General features: G+C 45.4%; 1 protein-coding gene across 4 annotated transcripts in view; it reads left to right on the plus strand.

Moving 5' to 3' along the window:
- The first annotated feature begins 3,013 nt into the window (after positions 1–3,013).
- The window catches only part of HMOX2 (heme oxygenase 2), a 34,080-nt gene continuing 10,818 nt past the window's right edge, over positions 3,014–26,275 (plus strand). For 2 of the 4 annotated variants that reach the window (XM_053556122.1, XM_053556125.1), the window contains exon 1: positions 3,014–3,131. The gene's annotated coding sequence lies outside the window, so the exon portion shown is untranslated. Of the gene's footprint in view, positions 3,132–3,181; positions 3,282–26,275 lie in introns of those variants that run through there. The other 2 variants (XM_053556123.1, XM_053556124.1) reach the window with 2 other exon arrangements.

A 26,275-nucleotide genomic window follows, 5' to 3' on the forward strand; every position in this document is an offset into this window, starting at 1 on the left:
TCATGATGGTCCTAGCTACTAGAGAGGCTGAGGCAAGAGGATTGTTTGTGCCCAAGAATTTTAGGTTGCTGTGAGCTATGATGACACCATGGCACTCTACCCAGGGCAATACAAGACTCTGTCTCAAAGAAAAACAAAAAATTTCTTTTCTTTAGTTGCATGGAATTAAACCACAAGATCAAGTGTTCAGAGATGTCTGCTTTAAGGAAATGGATCCAGACAAGAAGGTACCCTGCAGAACCAGCCATATAATTTACAAGGCCCAAGGCAAAATGAAAATGCAATCCTGTGTTAAAAAACTATTAAGGCTCTGAGGCTTGGCACCTGTGGCTCAAGCAGCTAAGGCGCCAGCCACATACACCTGAGCTGGACGGTTTGAATCCAGCCCAGGCCCACCAAACAACAATGACAGCTGCAACCCAAAAATAGCTGGGCTTTGTGGCGGGTGCCTGTAGTCCCAGCTACTTGGGATGCTGAGGCAGGAGAATTGCTTGAGCCCAGGAGTTGGAGGTTCCTGTGAGCTGTAATGCCAATGCCATGGCACTCTACCCAGGGCAACAGCTTCAGGCTCTGTCTCAAAAAAAAAAAAAAAAAAAAAAAAAGAATGTCAAGACAGCAACAGCACTGCATTAACCAAGCATGGTCCCTTCTCAGCATGGGGCCTTTCTGAACATGACACTCTGTCTCATACCCTTGGAGCCAACCCTGGTGCCCAAGTTTAATTGAGAGTAGCCCCCCCCCTTGGTCAGGGCAAGTCCAATGCCTTTGGATCTTCTGCAGCTTGGAGATCTGTAAAGGCAATGAGTTGCAAGGAATGGCATCTCTTCCATTAGGCTTCTGAGCTGAGGGTAGACTGGAGCAAGGGTCTTTGAAGCCCAGCCTGGCCCACAACTCTGTACTCTGCTGAGTCCTAAGAGTAGAGATTGGCTACTAACTAAAGCACTCATCAATGACTCTTTTTGTGGGACTTTTAGCTGATAAAGCAGCGTTCCCCAACAGTTTTGGGACCATGGACCAGTTTCATGAAAGACAATTTTTCCATGGTTGGGGGAGGGGGAGATGGTTTCAAGATGATTCAAGTGCATAGCATTCATTGTGCACTTTATTATTATTACATTGTAATATATAATGAAATAATTAAACAACTCACCATAATGCAGAGTCAGTGGGAGCCCTGAGCTTGTTTTCCTGCAATTAGACAGTCCCATCATCACCACCTCAGCTCCACCTCAGATCATGAAGCATTAGATTCTCATAAGAAGCTGGCAACCTGGACCCCTTGTTTAAACAAGTTTACAGTAGAGTTTGCTGTCCTATGAGATACTAATGCTGGGCCTGATCTGACAGGAGACAAAATTCAGGCGGTAATGTGAGAGTGATGGGAAGTTGCTTAAATATAGACGAAGTTCCTGTTGTGCTGTTGTGCAGCCCAATATTTTTTTTTTTTTTTTAGAGACAGAGTCTCACTTTATCACCCTCGGTACTGTGCCATGGCATCATAGTTCACAGCAACCTCCAACTCCTGGGCTTAGGTGATTCTCTTGCCTCAGTCTCCCAAGTAGTTGGGACTATAGGCCCTTGCCACAATGCCCGGCTATTTTTTGTTGCAGTTTGGCCAGGGCTGGGTTTGAACCTGCCACCCTAGGCCGGCACCCTATCCACTGAGCCACAGGTGCCACCCCCAATGTATTTTTGTTTTGGGGTGGAGTCTCACTCTGTTGCCCCAGGCTAGAATACCATGGCATCAGTAGCTCACAGCAACCTCAACCTCTTGGGCTCCAGGGATCCTCTTACCTTAGCCTCCCTGGTAGCTGGGACTATAGGCACCCACCACAGGCCCGGCTATTTTTAGTTGAGACAGGTCTTGCTCTTTTTTTTTTGAGACAGAGTCTCACTATGTCACCCTTGGTAGAGTGCTGTGGCAAGCATCACAGGTCACAGCAACCTCAAACTCCTGGGCTTACGCGATTCTCTTGCCTCAGCCTCCAAAGTAGCTGGGACTATAGGTGCCCACCACAATGCCTGGCTATTATATTTTTTGTTGCAGTTGTCATTCAGCCTGAGCTGAGTTTGAATCCACCAGCCTCGGTGTATGTGGCTGGAGTCCTAACCACTGTGCCACTGTGATAAGGGCGGCGAGCCAGGTCTTACTCTTGCTCAGACTTGGGTTACACTTGGGAGCTCAAGCAATCCACCCCACCTTGGTCTCCCAGAGTATTAGGATTACAGGTGCAAGCCACCACGCCCAGTGGAAATGAGTAAACTGTGGGGTGCTGAGCGATGCAGTGCTGTGTGAGGGCTTTAAAGCAAAGAGTCAAGAGCTTTTAAAGCATCCTCCGGCTAAGGCAGGGCGCAGTGGCTCACGCTTGTAATCCTAGCACTCTGAGAGGCCCAAGCGGGTGGATTGTCAGAGGTCAGGAATTCGAGACCAACCTGAACCAGAGTGAGCTGGGCGTTGTGGTGGACGCCTGTTGTCCCAGCTACTTGGGAGGCTGAGGCAAAATAATTGCTTAAGCCCAAGAGTTTGAGGTTGTTGTGAGCTGTGACCCCATGGCACCCTACTGAGGGCGACAAAGTGAGACTGTCTCAAAAAAAAAAATAGCAACAAGAAAAATCCTCCCGCTGCTGTTGGAAGAATGGAGCAAGAGTAGCGTAGGAAGAACAAATAGAAGACTGGAAGCAGAGGGGGACGGAGTAGAGAGACACGTTTTGCAGTGCCCAGCACCCCACATGACAGGTTAACTAATGGAACTGGCAGGTGTTCAAGAGGGAGTTGTCGGGTGACAACCCAATTTCTTTCATCACTGAGTGGACGTAAAAGGATTAAACGACTTTGGTCAAGAAAAGCGCGTAGCATGGAGGCATCCCCAGACACACTCTTGTTAACACTAGCATCCACTCTGAACTTTCCCAATTCCTTTAGCAGAGCCACGGCTGTACTTCAGCCTCCGAGATCCGGAGGAGGAGCAACGTGCACCGGGGCGTGGCCTCCAAGGCCCCCGCCCCTGCTGCGTGCCCACGTCGCTCCGCCCCTGCGCCCGCCCGCTGGGTTGCGGCGCGGCGCCTGAGGGAGTCGCTGACGGGCGCGCTGACTCCGGCCACTGGGGACGCGCGGAGCCGACCTGTGGCAGGTGAGCGGGCGGCGTTTTTCACGGCCCTATTTTCCTTCTGGCTCCTTGGGCCGCGCGGCGTCCTCGGCGGGCTCTTACCCGTTCCAGGCCCTTAAGCGCTGAGCTCCATCGGGCTGCGGCCCGCTGCGCCCTAACACCGCGTGAGGCCGGGTAGGGGGCTACGGAAGGGACGTGAGGCGGGAGGGCGAGGACCGCCGGGGACGGGGTTGTCTAGTGAGGGTGGAGATGTCGGCACCGCTCTCTAGAACACGTTTCACCGGGGTCACGGAGAGGCCTGAGCGATTCCTTGGGGTGTCCGGGTTGGGCCCACCTTCCCCAGCGTCACGAATGTGCGTGGCGAGTTGACCCTTGAAGTCGCAGCCTGTGGAATTGGCGTTGCCGAAAGGGGTTGCAGCCTCTGCTGCTGGGCCTGGGAGGACCGGACCTGCCCCTAGCCTCTGAGATTGGAGCTTGGAGTGGACGCGTCGCGGGGCTGTCGGCTTTAGCTGGGGCTCTGTCCTTTCTTCTAGTGACTCACCTTTTTTTGGAAGTATCCCTTGAATCAGTGTCGTGACTTTGTTGAGTGACCCCTGGGCACCTTGGAGCAGAGTGCCACATTGGGAGGGATCAATTGTAGGGTTAGTCTGGGCAGGAAGTTGACCTGTCACCTTCTAAACACGTTGCTCTAGGTGTAATAATTGCTGCTTAAAAGCTACCAGAACAGATCACCTTTCATAGACTTCGCACATGACCTGTTTGTGTCATGCCATTTAAATTGGTTCTTATGAACCGGTTGTTGTGGTCCGTGGCTGTTGGTCCTTATTGTATTAAGTTGATGGCTATAAACTAGACAAGGTAGAATGTTATTCAAGAACCTCTCTCCCTCCTAGCCCATTCCAAAACCTTGTGAATTGATCGTTTTCCCAGTTGTAAAATGGGGTCAATAATGAGACCAGGTTAAGTGACTTGGCCTACATTCCACAGACAAATAGTTTGCACACATGATCATGAACCTGCTGATACACCTCCACGCTCCATGCTCTTGTAGAGATTGGAAAGGGATTTTGTCTTTTAAGAGGTCTTCCCCCCCACCTTAAACTGTCCCCACATAGAGAAGAAATTGACCTCACTGGTTTGTGCTTTTAAATTTTTGTTATGGTGTTAACTAGTGTGTTTTGATTAAAATTTTAATTTTCATAGTAAAAATTTCAGTGTTTATTTGGGAAGGAGGAAAGGAGAATAAGGAATGTAAATTGTAAACTAGGGTTTATTTTTTAAGCTTTTTCAAGAAATATCCCAAGGCATATGCTTGCTAGGAGTTCACAGTTTAATTAGGGTATTAATTAGTTAACTTGGTGAAATTGGAAAATGTTTTCAAATGCAATACCTAGGTCTGAACACTGGTAAGGGTGTAGGAAATTTGTGGGGCTTTGGAAACTCCCACTCCCACTGAATGGCCTCATCTTACTGGGGATGTGAAGAGGGAAATCCTGTGATTACTTCATTGTCTGACTTGATTTCCTTTTTTTCTTTTTATTTGCTTGTGCCAGTAAGTTGAGATGCTATTGAGTCACCAGAGTCAGGAATATGAGATACTCTAGAAATGACAGTGCCAATGAGATGAGTTACAAAAAGTAAATGTTCACTGCCTAATTAAGCTCATCCCTCATTGAGTCTGTTGAAAACTTACAAAACTGAACAGTTAAGGCTTGCCTTCCTCCCCTCCCCTCCTCTCCCTTCCCCTCCACTCCCTTTTTTCTTTCTCTCTCTTTTGTTTCTCTCTCTCTCTCTCTTTTTGGGTTTCCTTTTAGTAGCTTACTCTCTTCATAGCTTACTCTCTTCATAGCTTACTCTCTTCATAGGACAGTTGGAGGCTCTGCTTTAGGGTCGTACCCAAAACTGGAATTATCATTCACCCAGGGGAAAAAATTTCAAAATTTTCATTTTGAAAATTGGAATTATGGGGCGGCGCCTGTGGCTCAGTGAGTAGGGTGCCAGCCCCATATACCTAGGGTGGGGGATTCAAACCTGGCCCAGGCCGAACTGCAACAAAAAAATAGCCAGGTGTTGTGGCAGGCGCCTGTAGTCCCAGCTACTTGGGAGGCTGAGGCAAGAGAATTGCTGGCCTAAGCCCAGCAATTGGAGGTTTCTGTGAGCTGTGTGATGCCACGGCACTCTACCAAAGGTGATAAAGAGAGACTTTGTCTCTACAAAAAAAAAAAGAAAAAGAAAATTGGAATTAAGGTTAAGTGCAGTGGCTCATGCCTTTAATCCTAACACTCTGGGAGGCCAAGGCGGGTGGATTGCTTGAGCTCAAGAGTTGGAGGTTGCTATGAGCTATGCCGCCATGGCACTCTAATCAGGGTGACAGCTTGAGACTGTGTCTCTAGAAAAAACAAAATGAAGGCAGCCAAGTTCATCAGAAATTTTCTTTTTACATTTGTATTAAATTTGATACACAGTACTGAAATACAGTACTGGCTTAGCAACATTCTGTATGTTTACAGAATATGCAGTTACATTTATTTACATATAAGATTTTATAAGAAATCCTTTCTGAATGATCAGTGTCTTTTAAGTGCCTTTGGCTCAACAGAGAGGGCGCCGGCCCCATATGCCAGAGGTGGTGGGTTCAAACCCAGCCCCGGCCAAAAAACTGCAAAAAAAAGAATAACGTTAGTTGGCCAGGCATGGTGGTTTACACCTATAATCCTAGCACTCTCGGAGGCCAAGGCAGGAGGATCTCTTGAGCTCAGGAGTTCAAGAGCAGCCTGGTCAAGAGCAAGACTTCATCTTTACTAAAAATAGAAAAATTATCCCGGTGTTGTGGGTGCCTGTAGTCTCAGCTACTCAGGAGGCTGATGCAAGAGGATTGCTTGAGCCCCAAGAGTTTGAGGTTGCTGTGACCTGTGATACCACAGCACTCTACCCAGACTCTGTCTCACACACACACAAAAAAAAATTGATAAACTTTAAAGTCTTTCTGTGCCATTGAATATTGCTTAATGATCTAAGACAGGGGTTTCCAAACCTTTCTGTTTTTATTTATTTATTTTTTATTTTATTTTATTTTTTTTATTTTTTTGTGGTTTTTGGCCAGGGTTAGGTTTGAACCCACCACCTCCGGCATATGGGACTGGCGCCCTACTCCTTGAGCCACAGGTGCCACCCAACCTTTCTGTTTTTAAATTGGGGATTGGGAATATGTGTTTTTTTGTTGTTGTTTTTTAAATAGAGACAGAGTCTCACTTTATTGCCCTGGGTAGAGTGCTATGGCATCACATAGCTCACAGCAACCTCCAACTCCTGGGCTTAGGCGGTTCTCCTGCCTCAGCCTCCTGAGTAGCTGGGACTACAGGCGCCTGCCACAACGCCCCGTTAGGAGTATGTGTTTTTAGAGTTTCTGACGTGATTCTTGTTTGGGATCCTCTTGTCTAAAGCACAGGCACGGACTGAACAGAGGAGGAAATGGATTGGCAAGAAAGACAGAGGGATGAATAGGATATATGAGGAAAAGGACAGCATAAGAGAAAAGAAAGACTTAATTGTTGTGTAGTGATAACTGTGCTGTCAGTTTGTATGCCAGAGGCTGACCAAGTAGATATTGTCTTTCTCTGCCTGGGGGCAAAAATTAATTTTCATCAAATGAATAGATTTATTTCCTTCTCAGGAGTATCATAGTCCTAATTATTGTCATCATTGTTAGTAACTTTATAAGGGATATGGGGAAGAATGGCATAAGAGACTGGTGTCTTTTACCCAGAGTGCCTGACTTTTTCTAAATACTCTTAAGTTTGCCTTTCTCCTGGTGAGTTTTCTTAGTTTTAGAAGACTGGTTTCACTGCATTGTGTATTCAGTCCCACAGTTACTTGTGAGGCTACTGTTTAAGCCCTGCACTAGGGCTGTGGGAAGGTGCTAGCATGATTCAGACAATCTGGTATCATCCTGATTTTGGTTAATCTGGTGTACTGGCTTACCTTATAAGTAGCTGTGATGATCATATTTTTTATGCAAAATACATGCCATGGTTTGAGGATACTTGAAATCAGACTTGTTCTGGAAAATCTAGAATATAGGGCTCTATCTTTAGCACTGTTTTATGTACTGTACAATTAGTACTTATAGAATGGTATGCGTTGTTATGTTGTGTATCTTTTTATTTTTCTATCTTTCCCTATCTCTAAATTGAAAGCTAGTTGAAGTCCAGAACAAGATCTTAGCTCTCTGTGTAGTCCCAGAGCCCATAAGCATAAGTGTTTGTTGGTGGTAATATGTAATATTATCTGCCCAAGTGTAGCCATACCCTTCTATAGATACTTGACCTGCTGTTCTCTCTGACAAGACAGAGAGAAATGTAGTGCTGCTACAGAGGAAATGTCACCTGGATCTATTTCCATGGCAGTGTAGAGGAGGGCAGTACGGAGAACAATCAAAGTGCAGGTTGAGTGTGGTGGGTTACACCTATAATCATAAACACTTTGGGAGGCCAACATGGAGGATTCCTCAAGGACATCCTGAGCAATATAGCAAGATGTGTCTCTACAAAATAAGAAAAATTATCTGGGTGTGGTGATACACACTTATAGTCCCAGTTACTTGGGAAACAGAGGCAGGAGGATCCCTTGAGCCCAGGAGTTGGAGACTGCAGTGAGCTGTCATGATACCAGTAGACTAGAGCCGGTGTGACAGAGCAAGGCTCTGTCTCAAAAAAAAACAGTGAAGTGGGGCCTGGGCCATCCTTTCACTTCTGTCTATAAGACATTAAATCTTGGCGCCCTTCTTTTTCTGGAGGAAGGATATTCAGTCCTTCTCTGAGTAATGACAGCTATCCCACTAATTAGAAAATAACGTTTGGGTGGCGCCTGTGGCTCAGTGAGTAGGGCGCCGGCCCCATATGCCGAGAGTGGCGGGTTCAAACCCAGCCCCGGCCAAACTGCAACAAAAAATAGCTGGGCGTTGTGGCGGGCGCCTGTAGTCCCAGCTGCTTGGGAGGCTGAGGCAAGAGAATCGCGTAAGCCCAAGAGTTAGAGGTTGCTGTGAGCCGTGTGACGCCACGGCACTCTACCCAAGGGCAGTATAGTGAGACTCTGCCTCTACAAAAAAAAAAAAAAGAAAATAACATTCCATTCCTCTACCATAGACTTGAGTATCAGTCTCCACAAAGTCAATGTCATGCTTGTCCTTCTTTGTAAGACTTTCTGTGTGTTTGTAAAATGGCATACTAGCAGACCTAAAAGGAGAAAAATGTGGGGTGACTACACATTGGTAGGTTATGCTTTTCTGCCTTTGCATGTGGCTTTTCCAGTTCTTTGAGATAGGCAAAAAAAAAAAAAAGCCCCAAACCAAAAATGTTCTTCCTGTGCTACTTTCACTCAGTGTGAGGGTTGTGGGTTGTTTCCCTACACACCAAACATTTCTCCAGTGGACACCAGATCCTGTAATACAATTAAATCCTGACACTTATCTGTCTGAAGATCTCACAGGTTGAGGGCTCAGTCTCACAAGACTGCCCCTCACTTCACATACTAGTTGGAGGTAATAAATTGTCACCTATACTTCTGATCTAATAAGCTATAATGGGGTTTCCATCTCTTAGGCTCAATTAGTTTGCTAGAGTGGTTCACAGGACTCAAACACTTTACATCTGCTCATTTATTATAAAGGATATTTATTTATTTATTTGGGGGCGGGATAGAGTCTCAAGCTATTGCCCTGGGTAGAGTGCTGTGGTGTCACAGCTCAACAGCAACCTCAAGCTCTTGGGCTTAAGCAATTCTCTTGCTTCAGCCTCCCAAGTAGCTGGGACTACAGGCGCCTGCCCCAACATCCAGCTATTTTTTTGTTGCAGTTGTCATTGTTGTTTTAGTTGGCCCAGGCTGGGTTCAAACCCACTGGCCTTGGTGTACATGGCTGGTGCCCTCCCCACTGAGCTACAGGCGCAGCCTATAAAGGGTATTTAAAAGGATACAGGTGGACAGCCAGATGGAAGAGATGCATAGCACAAGGTATGCGAGAGGCCGGTGGCACTTCCATGCCCTCTCTGGAACTTTCACATGTTCAAGAAGGAACTTGCAACGTGTTCAGGTGTCCAGATGCTAATCCAAACTTTGTCCTTTGGGGGTTTTATGGAGGCTTCATTTTGTAGGCATGGTTAATAACATTAGTGATCAATTCGATCTTTATCCCCTCACGCTCCCAGGAGATTAAGGGGGTATAGCCGAAAGTTCCCACCCTCTAATCACATGATTGGTTCCTCTGGTTCTGCATGAGTCCACCAAGAGTTGCTTTATTGGAACAAATGATGCTCCTGTCACTCAGGAACTTGCAAATATGTCAGAAACTAGGGGCAAAGACCAATATGTATATGTGTGTAAATATTTATTATAAATCACAGTATTACTAATGTACATATACCCAAATTATTTTTTTTTTTTTATTTTTTGTAGAGACAGAGTCTCACTGTACCGCCCTCGGGTAGAGTGCGGTGGCGCCACACGGCTCACAGCAACCTCTAACTCTTGGGCTTACGCGATTCTCTTGCCTCAGCCTCCCGAGCAGCTGGGACTATAGGCGCCCGCCACAACGCCCGGCTATTTTTTTTGTTGTTGCAGTTTGGCCAGGGCTGGGTTTGAACCCGCCACCCTCGGCATATGGGGCCGGCACCCTACTCGCTGAGCCACAGGCGCCGCCCACCCAAATTATTTTTTAAATTTTAGATTACACTTTGGGAGCCGAAGCAGATGAATTGCCTGAGCTCATGGATTAGAGAGCAGCCTGAGCAAGAGCAAGACCCTATCTGTAAAGATAGCCGGGCATTGTAGTGGGCGTCTGTAGTCCCAGCTACTCGGAGGCTGAGGCAAGAGAATTGCTAGAGCCCAAGACTTTGAGGTTGCTATAAGCTATGACACCATGGCACTCTGCTGAGGGCAACAAAGTCAGACTCTGTCTCAAAAGAAAAATTTTTTTTTCAGATTAATATGAAGGTACAAACGATTAGGTTGAACTGTTTGCGTTTGTTAGGTAGCATATACCCAAGTTTGAAGGAGTCAACACATTCAAATGCAAATGCCTAAAAGTAGAAAGATGAAGAAACAAATATCAGACCATTTGACAAGTATATGTGATCATCCCTTGCTATCTGTGGAGTATTGGTTTTAGGACCAAAATCCAGGGATGCTCAAATCCTTTATGTAAAATAGTATAGTATTTACATAGAAGTATATTTTCATGTATATTTTAAATCATTTCTAGATTATTTGTAGTACATACTGCAATGTAAATACCATGTAAATATTTGTTATATTGTATTATTTAGGTAATACTGATAAGGAAAAAAATCTGTACATGTGTAGTATAGCTTCAGATAATATTTTCTGAATTTTTGATCCAAGTTTGGCTGAATTCATTGATGTGGAACCCATAGACACAGATGGATGAATGTACTGCATTGAGCCTCTAATGTGTACAGAATACTGGCACTGAGGGGATGGGCAAAAACAAAAAAACCCCAATATAGTCTTTGTTCACTAGAAGTTGGCTATTACCTTGAGAAGACCCAAAACAGTAAAATCATTTTATTTATTTATTTTTTTTTTGTAGAGACAGAGTCTCACTGTACCGCCCTCGGGTAGAGTGCCGTGGCATCACACGGCTCACAGCAACCTCTAACTCTTGGGCTTACGCAATTCTCTTGCCTCAGCCTCCCGAGCAGCTGGGACTACAGGCGCCCGCCACAACGCCCGGCTATTTTTTTTTTGTTGCAGTTTGGCCGGGGCTGGGTTTGAACCCGCCACCCTCGGCATATGGGGCCGGCGCCCTACTCACTGAGCCACAGGCGCCGCCCAGTAAAATCACTTTATAAGGTTTATAATTATTATTTGGACATACAGTGTTTTGGAAGGTCAGGAAAGAGTAAAGAGCTGAGAAGTGGAGAAGAAAGGAGAACTTGGACTAACCCCACCTGGGTTAGAAAAATGACTAAATAGGAAGAGGAAAGGAAATCAAAGAAAGGAGAAATATATCTTAGTCTACTCTGAGGTCTTGCTAAAAACATATTACCCACAGAAAGAGAATGTCATTTATAAAGAGAGTCCTTTTAGAATAGGAATCTTAACCTGAAGTTCTGGGTCTACAGATGAACTTTGTGGTATGTGGTTGCGCTGGAATGGCACAAGCAGCAATTTTTTTTTCTTTTTTGAGACAGAGCCTCAAGCTGTCACCCTGGGTAGAGTGCTGTAGCATCACAGCTCACAGCAACCTCCAACTCCTGGGCTCAAGCGAGTCTCCTGCCTCCGCCTCCCAAGTAGCTGGAACTACAAGTGCCTGCTACAACACCCGGCTATTTTTTGGTTGCAGCTATCATTGTTGATTGGCAGGCCCTGGCTGGATTCTAACCCTCCAGCTCAGGTGTATGTGGCAGGCGCCTTAGCCACTTGAGCCATAGGCGCTGAGTCAACAAGCAGCAATTTTTAAAATAAACAATCATTCTGTAGAGAGAATCTATTTTTTTTTCTTTTTTTTTTTTTGAGACAGAGTCTCAAGCTGTCACCCTGGGTAGAGTACTGTGGCATCTCAGCTCACAGCAACCTCAAAGTCTTGGGCTTAAGCCATTCTCTTGGCTCAGCCTCCCAAGTAGCTGGGACTGCAGGTGCCCGCCACAACGCCTAGCTATTTTTTTTTTGTTGTTGTTGCATTTGTCATTGTTGTTTTAGCTGGCCTGGGCTGGTTTCAAACCCGCTGGCCTCGGTGTATGTGGCTAGTGCCTTACCCACTGAGCCATGGTCGCCACCTGGAGAAAGAATCTAAAACCTTCATGTGATTCTCAGATTTGCAATCAGAAAAGGCTGAGGATTGTTCTGACAAATAGATTTCCTTCTCATCTTCATACATTTCTGATTTTGTGTCTTCAGGTGAAGATGTATTTGAGTGGAGGATTAAAGACAGAAACCTTAGGGCATTCCTTTGTAAACAACAGCCTTTCACCAAACACCAACTGTCATGGGACTTAAATGAATTCTTGTCCAAAGGACAGTATGTTCCCATGTGTAGGTATTGATCTAAATCTGGTTTCTAGGAGATAGGGCACTGCTTGAGGCCACAGTATCCTCACTGGCTAGTGTGGATGAGGCAGAGGTGTTTAAGGGTCAAGGTCTGCCCTTGGGGACTCTACAGTCCAGTATGGTTGGTTAGAGTATGTACCTGTCCATATTTAGGGTTAGAGCTAAGTATGAATATTAGGCATAGGGTGAATTGAAGACAGAATCACATGGTCTTTGGAAGGTTATGAAGTTTTGGAGGAGTGTTGGACTATTGGAAATGATGAGTGGAAGAGTGGAGGAGCCCTGGCTCAGCAGCTGGGAAGCTCTGGGCAGGTTTGGGAATAGTGGCTAATCCAGGCCCAGCTTCCCACTGCTGCTTTTGATATACAGGCCTAAAAAGCCTGCCCAGAGCTGCTGGTTGTGTAGCACATCCAATGAAAATGCTTACTGGTTCTTAGCTCCCCTAGAACACAGCTGAGCAAATTTGACCAAGTTGAAGGGCCCTAAGGGGACTGGAGGAGCTGAGCTCCTGAACTCCTTTTAGCTTTACCCACCTTGACTACTCACTTTAACTATGGAAGCTCCACTTACTTGATTTATGTATTGGTCTCCTGTGTAGTTTTGTTTGAAAACGGCTTGAATGTAGCAGGGGAGCCTGCTTCTCTGCCTTTTCTGGCCTATTAGCTATTGGACATTTGCCCTCCCCATTTTGTCTGCTTTTTCTTAAAGTCATTCATTCATTGTTGCCTAATCATGTCCTCAGTCAATAGGTGATGTTCTAGGCTATTTAAATTTCTTCTGGATAATGATTAATGAAGATAATGGTATTTGACTAGTTCTGAGCAACTCTTGGGAATTATGGAAATTAAACTTTTGGGGAATTAAACTTTTTTTTTGTTTGAGACAGTGAGACGGAGTCTCACTCTGTTGGCCAGACTAGAGTACTGTGGGCTCAAGCAAGCCTCCTGCCTCAGCTTCCGAGTAGCTGGGACTGCAGGTGCCTACCACAATGCTCAGCTAATTTTTCCACTTATTGATTGAGACAGAATCTTACTCTATTGCCCTGGGTAGGTTGCCGTGGCATCATAGCTCACAGCAACCTTAAACTCTTGGGCTCAAGTGTTCCTCTTACCTCTGCCTCCCAAGTAGCTGGGACTATAGGCATGTACCACCACCTGGCTTGGCAAATGTTTCTGTTACTAGTAGAGAGGGGGTCTCTACTAGTAACAGCTTAGGCTGGTCTCAAACTCCTCAGTTCAAGCAATCCACCTGTCTTGCTCGCCTAGGATTGCAGGCATGAACCCCTGTGCCCTACTTTGGATTAAACTTTAATGCACATAGTTTGTGGGCAGTGGGTAATTGGAGAAGATGGATCAGGAAGTTTAGTTTTGTGGTGGCAGACTACTGGGTTTTTTTTATTTTTTTTACATTTTTTTCTTTTTCACAAATTATGATAACTCTAGAATTTCCCCTTGTGATAACCTAATGCCTTGGTGTGTTTATTCTGAAATATGAATATAGACAGGATGTGGGCTTGCGATGAAGTTGTGTGCTATTGCCTTTTTGTGGTTGGCCCCTTCCCTAGACAAACAGATAATGAAGAGACGCTGTTGCTGTTGTGAAATACAGATTTTAAGGACAACTGGGAGGTTAGCAAGGGTCCTCAAACTTTTTAAACAGGGGGTCAGTTCACTGTCCCTGGCCCCCATTGGAGGGCCAGATTATAGTTTAAAAAAAAAAACTATGAACAAATTCCTATGCACACTGCACATATCTTATTTTGAAGTAAAAAAACAGAACGGGAAAAAATACAATCACACCGCTGCATGTGGCCCGCGGGCCGTCGTTTTAGGACCCCTGGGTTATAGGATTTTCTCATAGATGCAGACATCCAGAAGTGTCAGTAGCTTATGCATGCATCAGGTGGAGGACGCTGGCAGACATTTTTACCTCAGCTGTTTTCCTATACATTTGTCTATACATTCTTTTAAAAAGGGAAGGGTAATGCAGTGAGTGGTCTGCTGCCAGTCAGATTTTCTTTTTTTTTTTTTTTTCTCAGCCTCCCAAGTAGCTGGGACTACAATGCCCGGCTATTTTTTTCTTTTGGTTGCAGTTTGGCTGGGGCCGGGTTTGAGCCCGACACCCTCAGTATATGGGGCTGGCGCCTTACTGACTGAGCCATAGGCGCCGCCCTTTTTTTTTTTTTTTAAATCATAGCTGTGTACATTAGTGCAATCAAGGGGTACAATGTGCTGGTTTCATATACAATCTGAAATATTCTCATCAAACTGTTCAATGTAGCCTTCATGGCATTTTCTTAGTTATTGTATGTAGACATTTGTATTCTGCATTTAGTAGGTTTCACCTGTACCCATTCTAAGATGCACCGTAAGTGTGGCCCCACCCATTACCCTCCCTCCACCCTAACCTGCCCCCTCCCTTCCCCTCCCTTGGCCCTTTCCCTATATTCTTGTGCTATAGTTGTGTTATAGTCTTCATATGAAAGCTATAAATTTAGCTTCATAGTAGGGCTGAGTACATTGGATACTTTTTCTTCCATTCTTGAGATACTTTGCTAAGAAGAATATGTTCCTGCCAGTCAGATTTTCAAAGAGCTTAAAGCAAAATCTGAAAGATCTGTCAGTAGCTGTATCTGTGGAATGTAAGAAAATCAGTTTAAAACCAGTGTAATTTGACATTTTTACATAAAATTTGAAACAGTGAGTTAGTCAGGCGAAAAGTATCCTATGATTGATTTCCCCACAAGGCCATTCTCATCCCTCACTCTCCAATGGTAAAAGTTCCTGCAGTAAAAATCCTGCTCAGAAACTTACTTTTTTTTTTTTTTTTAATTGCAGTTTGGCTGGGGCTGGGTTCGAACCCACCACCCTCAGTATATGGGGCCAGTGCCCTACTCATAGGTGCTGCCCCAGAAACACTTTCTTACTAGCCAGCCATTTTTATTATATTTGGATATACTTTTTTTTTTTTTGAGACACAGTCTCACTATGTCGCCCTCAGTAGAGTGCTGTAGCGTCACAGCTCACAGCAACCTCAAACTCTTGGGCTTAAGTGATTCTCTTGCCTCAGCCTCCCAAGTAGCTGGGACTACAGGTGCCCGCCACAATGCACAGTGCCTGGCTATTTTTTTGTTACAGTTGTCATTGTTGGTTAGGTGACCTGGGCTGGGCTCAAACCCACCAGGCTTGGTGTATGTGGCCAGCACTGTAACCACTGTGCTACTGGCCAAGCCATGGATATACTTTTAATTATCCTCTATAATCAGTACTTTGAGAATGACTCAAGTTTTTATTTTATTTTATTATTTATTTATTTTTTAATTAAATCATAGCCGTGTACATTAATGCGATCATGGGACACCATACGCTGGTTTTATAGACCGTTTGACACATTTTCATCACACTGGTTAACATTATTTTATTTTTTAAGAGATAGAATCTTGGCTAGGTGCAGTGGTTCACACCTACAATCTTAGCACTTTGGGGAGATAAAGCACATGGATTGCTTGAGCTCAGGAGTTTGAGACGACCCAGAGCAAGAATGAGATCCTGTCTCTTCTAAAAATAGAAAAACTACGCTCAGCGCCTATGGCTTAAGCGGCTAAGGTGCCAGCCGCATACACCTGAGCTGGCAGGTTCGAATCTGCCAAACAGGTTCGAACCTGGGCCTGCCAAACAACAGTTACAGCTGCAAGCAAAAAATAGCTGGGTGTTATGGCGGGTGCCTGTAGTCCCAGCTACTTGGGAGGCAGAGGCAGGAGAATCACTTGAGCCTAGGAGTTGGAGGTTGCTGTGCGCTGTAATGCCACGGCACTCTACCCAGGGCGACAGCTTGAGGCTGTGTCTCAAAAAAAAAAAAAAAGCCTCCCTTACAAATAGAAAAACTATGTGAGAATGTGGTGCACACACCTGTAGTACCAGTACTTGGGAGGCTGAAGCAAGAGGGTTGCTTGAGTGGAAGAGTTTGTGGTTGCTGTGAGCTATGATGATGCCATGGCACTCTACCTAGGGCAATAGAGTGAGACTCAAAAAACCCCCCCAAACCCAAAAAAGACGGAGTTTCATTCTGTTGCCCAGGCTGGAGTGCTGTGGCATGATCATAGGTCACTGTAACCTTCCAACTCCTAGGCTCAAGTGATCCTCCTGCCTCAACCTCCCAAGTAGCGGGGACTAGGTATGTACCACCAGATCCAGCTAATTTTTTTTTTTTTTTGTAGAGACAGAGTCTCACTATACCGCCCTCGGGTAGAGTGCTGTGGCATCACACGGCTCACAGCAACCTCTAATTCTTGGGCTTATGCGATTCTCTTGCCTCAGCCTCCCGAGCAGCTGGGACTACAGGCGCCTGCCACAATGCCCGGCTATTTTTTGTTTGGCCGGGGCCGGGTTTGAACCCACCACCCTCGGCATATGGGGCCGGCACCCTACTCACTGAGCCACAGGTGCCGCCCCAATTTTTTTTGTAAAGACAGAGTTTCACTTTATGGCCCTCGGTAGAGTGCCATGGCCTCACACAGCTCACAGCAACCTCCAATTCCTGGGCTTAAGCGATTCTCTTGCCTCAGCCTCCCGAGTAGCTGGGACTACAGGCGCCCGCCACAACGCCTGGCTATTTTTTGGTTGCAGTTCAGCCGGGGCCTGGTTTGAACCCGCCACCCTCGGTATATGGGGCCGGCGCCTTACCCACTGAGCCACAGGCGCCGCCCATCCAGCTAATTTTTAAAAAAAATTATTGTAGAGGTGGAGGTCTCTCAGTTTAACTCCTGACCTCAAGCAGTCCTCCAATTTTGGCTTCCCAAAGTGTTAAGATTATGGGTATGAGCTATCATGCCTAGCCTGCTCAATTTTTTTCTTTTCTTTCTCTCTCTTTTCTCTTCTCTCTTCTCTCTCCCCTCCCCTCCCCTCCCTTCCTCTCTCCTTTCTCCTCTCTGCTCTCTCCTCTCTCCTCTCCTCTCTCCTCTTTTTTTTTTCACAGAGTCTCAAGCTGTTGCCCTGGGTAGGTGCCATGGCGTCATAGGTCACAGCAACCTCCAACTTGGGCTCAAGCAATCCTCTTGCCTCGGTTTTTCTATTTTTAGTAGAGACGGGGGTCTCACTTTTGCTCAGGCTGGTCTTGAACTCATGAGCTCATGCAATCTGCCCACCCGCTCGCCTCCACCTCCCAGAGTGTTAGGATTACAGGCGTAAGCCACCGTGCCCAGCTGCTTTTCTTTTTTGGGGGGTAGGGATGGAGTCTCACTCTGTTGTCCCAGGCTGAGTGCCTTGGCGTCATATCTCATAGCAACCTCAGACTCCTCAGTTCAAGTGATTCTCCTGCCTCAGCCTCCCAAATAGCTGGGACTACAAGGTGCCCGCCATGATGCACAGCTAATATTTCTGTTTTTAGTAGAGATGGGTCTCGCTTTTGCTCAGGCTGGTCTCCCAACTCCAGAGCTCAAGCAGTCTACCCTCCTTGGCCTCCCACAGTGCTAGGATTACAGGTATGAGCCATCAGGTCTGGTTGTCCATTTAAAAATACCTCCCCTTTCTAAAGTCATTTTATTCAGTCAAAAACCCTGATTAGGCGTGTACCCTGTGTTGGATAATAGGAAACAAAGATAAATTAAGTATAATCTGGAGGGAAAATATAAAAAATACTAAAATGAGATGTAAATGAAATACTCTTATGGATCATAAAAGGCTGACTTAGGTAGCTCTTAATGTAATATTAGACCTCTAATATCATCACTTAACATAATTTAATTAGTAATTTTATTTGTTTTTTGTTTATTTATTTGAGACAGTCTTACTCTGTTGCTGAGTCTAGTGTGTAGTGGTGTCATCATAGCTCACAGCAACCTCAAACTCCTGGGCTCAAGCATTCCTCTTGCCTCAGCCTCCCAAGTAGCTGGGATTACAAGCACCCACCATTACGCCTGGCTGATTTTTCTATTTTTGGTAGAAACAGTGTCTTGCCCTTGCTCAAGCTCATCTTGAACTCCTGAGCCCAAGTGATCCTCCTGTTTCAACCTCCCAGAATGCTAGGATTACAGGTGTGAGCCACCTTGCCCAGCCTTAACATTAGTTTTTAGACCTTATTTTTAGAAGCAACACAACCTTTTTTTTTAATAGAGACAGTGTCTCACTTTATCACCCTTGGTAAAGTGCTGTGGCATCACACAGCTCACAGCAACCTCTAACTCCTGGGCTTAGGCGATTCTCTTGCCTCAGCCTCCTGAGTAGCTGGGACTATAGGCGCCCGCCCCATGCCTAGGTATTTTTTTGTTGCAGTTTGGCTGGGGCTGAGTTTGAACCTGCCACCTTTGGTATATGGGGCCAGCGCCCTACCCACTGAGCCACAGGCACCGCCCAACACAACCTTTTTGCTTTGGAGGAAATACAGCAAGGAGCTTAAGCGATACTCCCACCTCGGCCTCCCACAGTTGCTAGGATTACAGGTGTGAGCCACCATGTCCAGCCAATTAATTTTAAATTTTAACTGGTATTTTCTTTAGTTTATTAATCAGCATTATATGACATGTCACAGTTTTATAACTCATTAACCTCATGTAATTCTCATCCCTTTCTTGCACACTTATTATTACTGTCCTTTACAGATGAAGAAACAGACTCTGAGGAATTAAATAGCTGGCTCAAGTCCACTCAGTTGGTATGTGCAGAACTGGGATTTATTGTCAGGTGTGCCTATCTGAAGCTTGTTTCTTTACCACGGCCATATGATACCTCTGTGTGGCAGTAGATTCTCTCCTGGCTAGGCTCACCTCAGTTAACATTTCTTGGGTGCCCACCATGGGTCAGGCTCTAGAAACCATCATGCAGTTCAGTACATTGCCTCAACTCCTTGTGTATTGTACGGACATACTGTGCTGTGCAAAGAGGACTTCTGTGCATGTGCTTGCTTGCTATTAGACTTGTTGAGCTTCTTCCAGAACCTTTAGATCAGCAGTTCTCAACCTGTGGGTTGCGACCCCTTTGGGGGTCTCCTGCATATCAGATATTTACATTACGATTCATAACAGTAGCAAAATTACAGTTATGAAGTAGCAATGGAAATAATTTTATGGTTGGGGGTCACCACAACATGAGGAACTGTATTAAAGTGTTGCAGCATTAGGAATGTTGAGAACCACTGCTTTAGATGGAGGGATTTGGTCTCCACGTCTTAGGATGTATACTGACTAGGAATACTTCAATTAGTATCTAAATTAATAGTTTCATATGGCATTCATACAGATAACTGAGTTACTACCAAGTGACTGCTATGATGGGAGGCCCTGTCCCGGGAATTTCATACTGGTGAGGACAGTAAAGAGCAAAGGTGTGGAAATTTCACACATCGACTAGGCATAGTAATGCGTGGCGATCTGCTGTATTTTTCCTTCAACCCTAGAAGACTTCCTTGAGGAGCTAGAGAATCTAGAAAGCTTTCCTAGAAAGTCCCTAATTTAGGGTCATCTTGCTAAGTATACACTGTGTTGATTTTTCTGCTCTTAAGTGTGGTTATGAATGTGTTTCAAGTACCCTAATTTGTTACTAACAATGGAGCTTATGAATGCTTTATCTTAAAAAAATAAGATTATCTTTGTAAGTCAGCTCTAATTCTTTTTTTTTTTTTTTTTTATGTAGAGACAGAGTCTCACTTTATTGCCCTCCGTAGAGTGCTGTGGTGTCACACGGCTCACAGCAACCTCCAGTTCTTGGGCTTATGTGATTCTCTTGCCTCAGCCTCCCGAGGAGCTGGGACTACAGGCGCGCGCCACAATGCCCGGCTATTTTTTTGTTGCAGTTTGGCCGGGGCTGGGTTTGAACCCACCACCCTCGGTATATGGGGCCAGCGCCCTACTCACTGAGCCACAGGCACCACCCAGTCAGCTCTAATTCTGAAAGGCTATTTATTTTTTATTTCATTTTATTTTTGAGACAAGAGTCTCACTATGCTGCCCTTGGAAGAGTGCCGTGGTGTCACAGCTCACAGCACCCTCAAACTCCTGGGCTTAAGCCATTCTCTTGCCTCAGCCTCACAAGTAACTGGGACTACAGGCTCCTGCCAGAACGCCCAGGTTTTTTTTGTTGCAGTTGTCATTGTTTAGCTGGCCTGGGCCAGGTTTGAACCCGCCAGCCTCAGTGTATGTGGCTGGAGCTGTAACCACTGTGCTATAGGTACTGAACCTCTGAAAGGCTTTTTAAAGCAGAAGAGAGGGCTGCTGTTAGCACTACCTGCTGGGAATTTCCCATCACTTGCAGTACATTTTCTCCACCCTCTAGCCCCTGAGTAGTCCTGTAGGACTTTGTCATTCATGTGCACATCAGGTCTTGTGTACTGAGGGAGGAAAATGGTATAGGACCCTCATTCTTAGAATTCTTGGTGCCTTGTTCAAGAAGATAGGGAGTCAGAGAGTAAAACAGAAGCATGTTTACTCTGCTCCCTTCACCACCCCTTGGGTGTAGGCAGGGCCAGCCTGCTGGTAGGGCTGAGAAAGCTGATTCTCCTGCTCTGAGGAAATCTAATAGCTGATATGGCTAGTTCCCCACCACCATAGACGTAGGCCTGTGTAGAATGAGCTGGCCATATGGAGTTACGGATTCTTGGCCTGGGCTTGTTTCCTTGTCCCCATGCCAGTCCCCACCAGAATTTGGTCAGTCACTGTGAGAAAGCCTGACTTTTTAGGCCAGTGGAAATGGGTAAAGATCTCTTATAGGCCCAAGGTGAGAAATAGGAGCCACTTTTCTCAGCTGACCAAACCCTTTTCCTGTGGAGTTCTCATCTTACAAGAAATTTATGTTAATGTGCTTCCTATCCATTGTTCTACTATTTCCCAGAGTCTGTTTTCAGTAGGCAGAAAAATAGGACTGCTTCAATTATAAATCCTTAACACACAGTTCTAGATTCTTTAGATATTCTATTTCTCTGTGGTTACTCTGGCGATGGGTGCTATAGAGAGGTGCAGACCCTATTGTGATGTCCCCTTAGGGTAGGGATGCCCTGGAGCCCCTGGCTTCATTGTCCACCAAGGCCTGGTAGGTCTGGTTGCCTCTTTTTAGGCACTGAGTGGTGAGGTATGCCATCATCCTCTTTGGGACTAGCTTTGGCCTGCCCTATTAGTCAACAAAAGTAGACCTCACCATAGAACAGTCTTCCCAGGTTGTCATGTCATCTGACTGAGCCAAGGTGAGTGTTTTGGGGACAGGCAGGCAGCAGCTTCTAAATGTTTAAATGGGCCTATGTATTTACTTATTTCTTTGAGTGATAGGATTTTGCTCACTTTTCATACCAAAACTACATGCTGTAGTTTAACTGTTAACACTGCACACATAAATGCAGTGTGGGGTGAGTGCCTCCATAGGCTATAGTCTGTTTCCATTTAGCTAGTGTTCATGGTGACACCACACTAATCTCACATACATGAACCAATGAGGATTATCTAGAGACACAGGAATCACCTCGCATTTAGAATGATTCAGGTTTAGTCTTGATTGTTAACTCTTAGACATAGTAATTGTCTTGATCTTAGTTTCTTTTTATTTTTTCTTTGTTTTTTGAGACAGAATCTCAAAATGTCACCCTTGGTAGAGTGCCATGGCGTCACAGCTCACAACAACCTCAAACTCTTGGGTTTGAGTTCTCTTGCCTCAGCCTTCCAAGTAGCTGGTACTATAGGCGCCCGCCACAATGCCTGGCTATTTTTTTGTTGCAGTTGTCATTGTTCAGCAGGCCCAGGCTGGGTTCAAACCCACCAGCCTTGGTGCATGTGGCCAGTGCCCTAAACCCTGAGCTACGGGTGCCAAGCCTTGGTTTCTTCATAGCCAATTTGACACTGCTTGAAAGTAACTTAGCCTGGTGTACCAGACCTTGTAGGCTATGATCTTGCTTTGTTGTCCATGCTCCATGCAGTGTAGTCAGGCCTTTCCTGGATGAACTTGAGAGCCTTTACTTCTGCAGGAATGACTTCTAAGGCTTTCAGCTGATGTAGAGAGAAAAGCACCTAGGAGCTGATGGCACTTCCAAGTTTTCCAAAATGGCAATGTAGCAGAATATTCTTTTTCTTTTTTTTTTTGAGACAATGTCTCAAGCTGTCGTCCTGGGTAGAGTGCTGTGGTGTCATAGCTCACAGCAATCTCTAACTCTGGGGCTCAAGCAATCCTCTTGCCTCAGTTTTTCTATGTTTTTAATAGAGATGGGGGTCTCACTTTTGCTCAGGCTGGTCTTGAACTCATGAACCCGCCTAGGCCTCCCAGATAGCAGAACATTCTTAATCACCCACTCTCTTCCCCTTTCCCCCCAAATGCTATTCACAGTCTCTGTTTATGATAGAAGCTAAAGCTGTAGGTGACACAATTTTTTTGCCTAAGTGAGAGGAAATATGACTGACTACTTATATATAGGATATACCCATGCTTTCAAGATTGTTGAAAGTTGGAGTAACTTTTGCTTAATGATAACGTATGGATGACCTAGGGACAACCTAAGATTTCATCAGTATTTCCTCTGTTAAAACCAGATCCGTGGGATGCCTAGTGCCTGCTCTGTCCTCCTCATAAAAATCTCATCCAACATTGGATCTAGTGCTTTGGGAGGCCAAGTGCTGGCCTAGGAGGATTGCTTGAGGCCAGCAATTCGAGTAATATAGTCTCTACAAAAAATAAAAGAAATAGCTTTTCTTAGTGTCATGTGCTTGTACATAGTCCCAGCTACTCAGGAGGTTGAGGTAGGAAGATCATTTGGACCCACAACTTTGAGGCTGCAGTGATCTGCAATCATGCTAATTGCATTTCAGCTTGGGCAACTGAGCAAGACCCTGTCTCTAAAACAACAACAAAAACTATTTACTTAATTCTTTTAAGAAACAAAGTCTTGCTCTGCTGCCTAAGCTGGAGTGCGGTAGTGTAGTCATAGGTCACCACAGCCTTGAACTCCTGGCCTCAATCCATCCTCTCACCTCTGCCTCCCAAGTAGCTGGGACTACTAGCATGAGCTACTATACCTAGTTAGAACCATTTTAGAATTCAGTCATAGGTTCCATGCCATCCTTCCACCCCTACGTGCTTCTTATGGGCCTAAAGAATTTTCTTTTCAATCCAGAGGCTCATTCTTTTTTTTTTTTTTTTGACAGTCTCATTATGTCGCCCTTGGTAGAGTGCTGTGGTGTCACAGCTCACAGCAACCTCAAACTCTTAAGCTTAAGTAGTTCTCTTGCCTCAGTCTCCTAAATAGCTGGGACTACAGGTGCCCACCACAATGCCGGGCTATTTTTTGGTTGCAGTTGTCATTGTTGTTTAGCAGGCCCAGGCTGGGCTTGAACCTGCCAGCCTTGGTGTATGTGGCCAGTGCCCTACTCACTGAGCTACGAGTGCCGTGGGGGCTCTTTGTTTTTTTTTTGAGACAGAGCTTCAAGCTGTTGCCCTGGGTAGAGTGCTGTGGCATCACAGCTCACAGCAACCTCCAACTCCTGGGCTCAAGTGATTCTCCTGCTTCCACCTCCCAAGTAGCTGAGACTACAGGTGCCCACCACAATGTCCAGCTACTTTTTGGTTGCAGCTGTCATTGTTGTTTGGCGGGCCTGGACTGGATTCAGACCCGCCAGCTCAGGCGTATGTGGCTGCGCCTTAGCCGCTTGAGCCACAGGCACTGAGCCAAGGAGGCTCTTCTAATAAAAACTAAAGTGGTAGTCAGGTCAGGTGCGGTGGCTCACTCCTGTAATCCCAGCACTTTGGGAGGCCAAAGCAGGTGGATTGCCTGGGCTCAGGAGTTTGAGACCAGCCTGAGCAAGAGCAAGACCCTGTTTCTAAAAAATAGCCGGGTGTTGTGGCAGGCTCATGTAGTCCCAGCTACTTGGGAGGCTGAGGCAAGAGGATCACTTGAGTACAAGAGTTTGAGGTTGCAGTGAGCTATGACACCACGGCACTCTACTGAAGGCAATGACTTGAGACTCTGTCTAAATAAAACTTAACTAAATTAATTAATTAGTTAATTATTTAAAGTGATAGGGAACAGGGGTGAAGCTTATGTTTATTTCATTTGTAGTAGGAAGGCTCTTTACCGGGACCTATCATTGCACTAATAACAATCAATTCCTGGCCACTTTTCTGAGCTTTTTTTGGTGTTGCAGGTTTTGTCCTTGATGTCTGCTTTGGTGACTACTTGTTCAGTTGTATTTGAACATGGCTAGATAGGTGCATACTTACCCTCCCCAGTTAAAAAAAAACCTGCAAGAAAAGTCTTGGACCTCCTTCAGATGTCAGTTTTTGAGGTTACTATGATGCTAGTGCCTAGTGACTAGTTGGCAGTTGTTTTGCTTTCTCCTTGCTTATTGCCCAAATGTGCAAATGTATATTCATTAAATTTGACTCCTGTTTCATGTCTCCAGAGTCTCCACTTTTCCTGGATTCACTACATGAATTTGCTCTTTATCAAGGGATAATAGCCATTCATCCATTCAATGAACTGTGGGATTGAATTGTCCCAGTGATTGAAATGAAAAGGGTGAGGCTTATATACATGTTAGATTTCCTAAGGAGTGGCAGCACCAGAGTTCAGAGGAGACTTCAGGCCATTTATTCTATAAACTCAGAACCTGTTGACCTAGATGATATAGTTTCCTCATGGTGTTGACAGGTGCCTGTTTTCTGGTGCCTTCTTGGGTTAGATCTGATTCAGGCCTTGTTGCTTCCCTCAATTTCCAGCTCAGCCAACTTTCAGCAGCATCTGCAGTGTGGGTATTCTAGCCTGTAGGGGTCACATGTCTCCTTGGAAAGAACAGGTGTTTTCATTTCCTGACCCTGCCAGAGAATGAGAGTGCAGTCAGAAGTCCTCAGGTGTTACCTATCCAGAATTATCGGTAAATTTTCTGGATTTCACATTCTTCCTCAGTGTTCCATAGTCACTAGCTGCTTATTCTCACCTGCCACTTTCTAAGAGATCAGCATTTGAGGCAGCATTACATTTATGAAACACTCTCATACACATTAGCTCACTTGGTCCTCACAGCACACTTGAGAGGCCATCAGTAGATGAATGGATTTTTAAAATGGGGTATGGCGGCGCCTGTGGCTCAAGGAGTAGGGCGCCAGTCCCATATGCCAGAGGTGGCAGGTTCAAACCCAGCCCTGGCCAAAAACCACAAAAAAAAAAAAAAAAAAAAAGAAGAGAAACAAATAAAATGGGGTATGTATGGATAATGGAATACTATTCAGCCTTACAAAATAAAGGAATTCTGTCATTTGTGACAACATGGATGAATCTAGAGGGCATTATGCTAAGTGAAAGAGGCCAAGCACAGAAAGACAAATACCACATTATCTCACTTGTATGTGAAATCTAAGAATCTAACTTGTAGAAGTGGACTACTAGAGTCTAGAATGGTGGTTATCAGAGGCTGAGGGAGCAAGGAGGTGAATGTGGAAAGGGGAATGATAGCCTAAGGTTACAAAATTTCAGTTAGGCCGGAGCAGTGGCTCATGCCTGTAATCCTAGCACTCTGGGTGGACTGCCTGAGTTCATAGGTTCAAGACCAGCCTGAGCCAGAGTGAGACCTCATCTCTAAAAATAGCCAGGCATTGTGTTAGGCGCCTGTAATCCCAGCTACTTGGGAGGCTGAGGCAAGAGAATCGTTTGAGCCCAAGAGTTAGGGGTTGCTGTGAGCTATAAAACCATGGCACTCTACCAAGGGTGACAAAGTGAGACTGTGTCTCAAAAAAGCAAAAACATGTTTTTTCCTTGGTTTATCTGGGGAAGCAGAATGACAGTAACATGTGGAAGCTGAAGAATAATCACCTCTTGTTAATATGATGCCAGTTGTATACAGGAGTGAACTCTGACATGCTAATAGCCTCCAGGAAGCAGGTAGGGAGTCCCATGCAGGGTGATGGTAGGAATATTTATTTATTTATTTATTTAGAGACAGAGCCTTAAGCTGTTGCCCTGGGTAGAGTGCCTTGGCATCACAGCTCACAGCAACCTCCAACTCCTGGGCTCAAGCGATTCTCCTGCCTCCACCTCCCAAGTAGCTGGGATTACAGGCGCCTGCCACAATGCCCGGCTATTTTTTGGTTATTGTTGTTTGGTGGGCCCAGGCTAGATTCGAACCCGCCAGCTCAGGTGTATGTGGC

This window comes from Nycticebus coucang, chromosome 12 (assembly GCF_027406575.1).
Source record: "Nycticebus coucang isolate mNycCou1 chromosome 12, mNycCou1.pri, whole genome shotgun sequence".
NCBI lineage: Eukaryota > Metazoa > Chordata > Mammalia > Primates > Lorisidae > Nycticebus > Nycticebus coucang.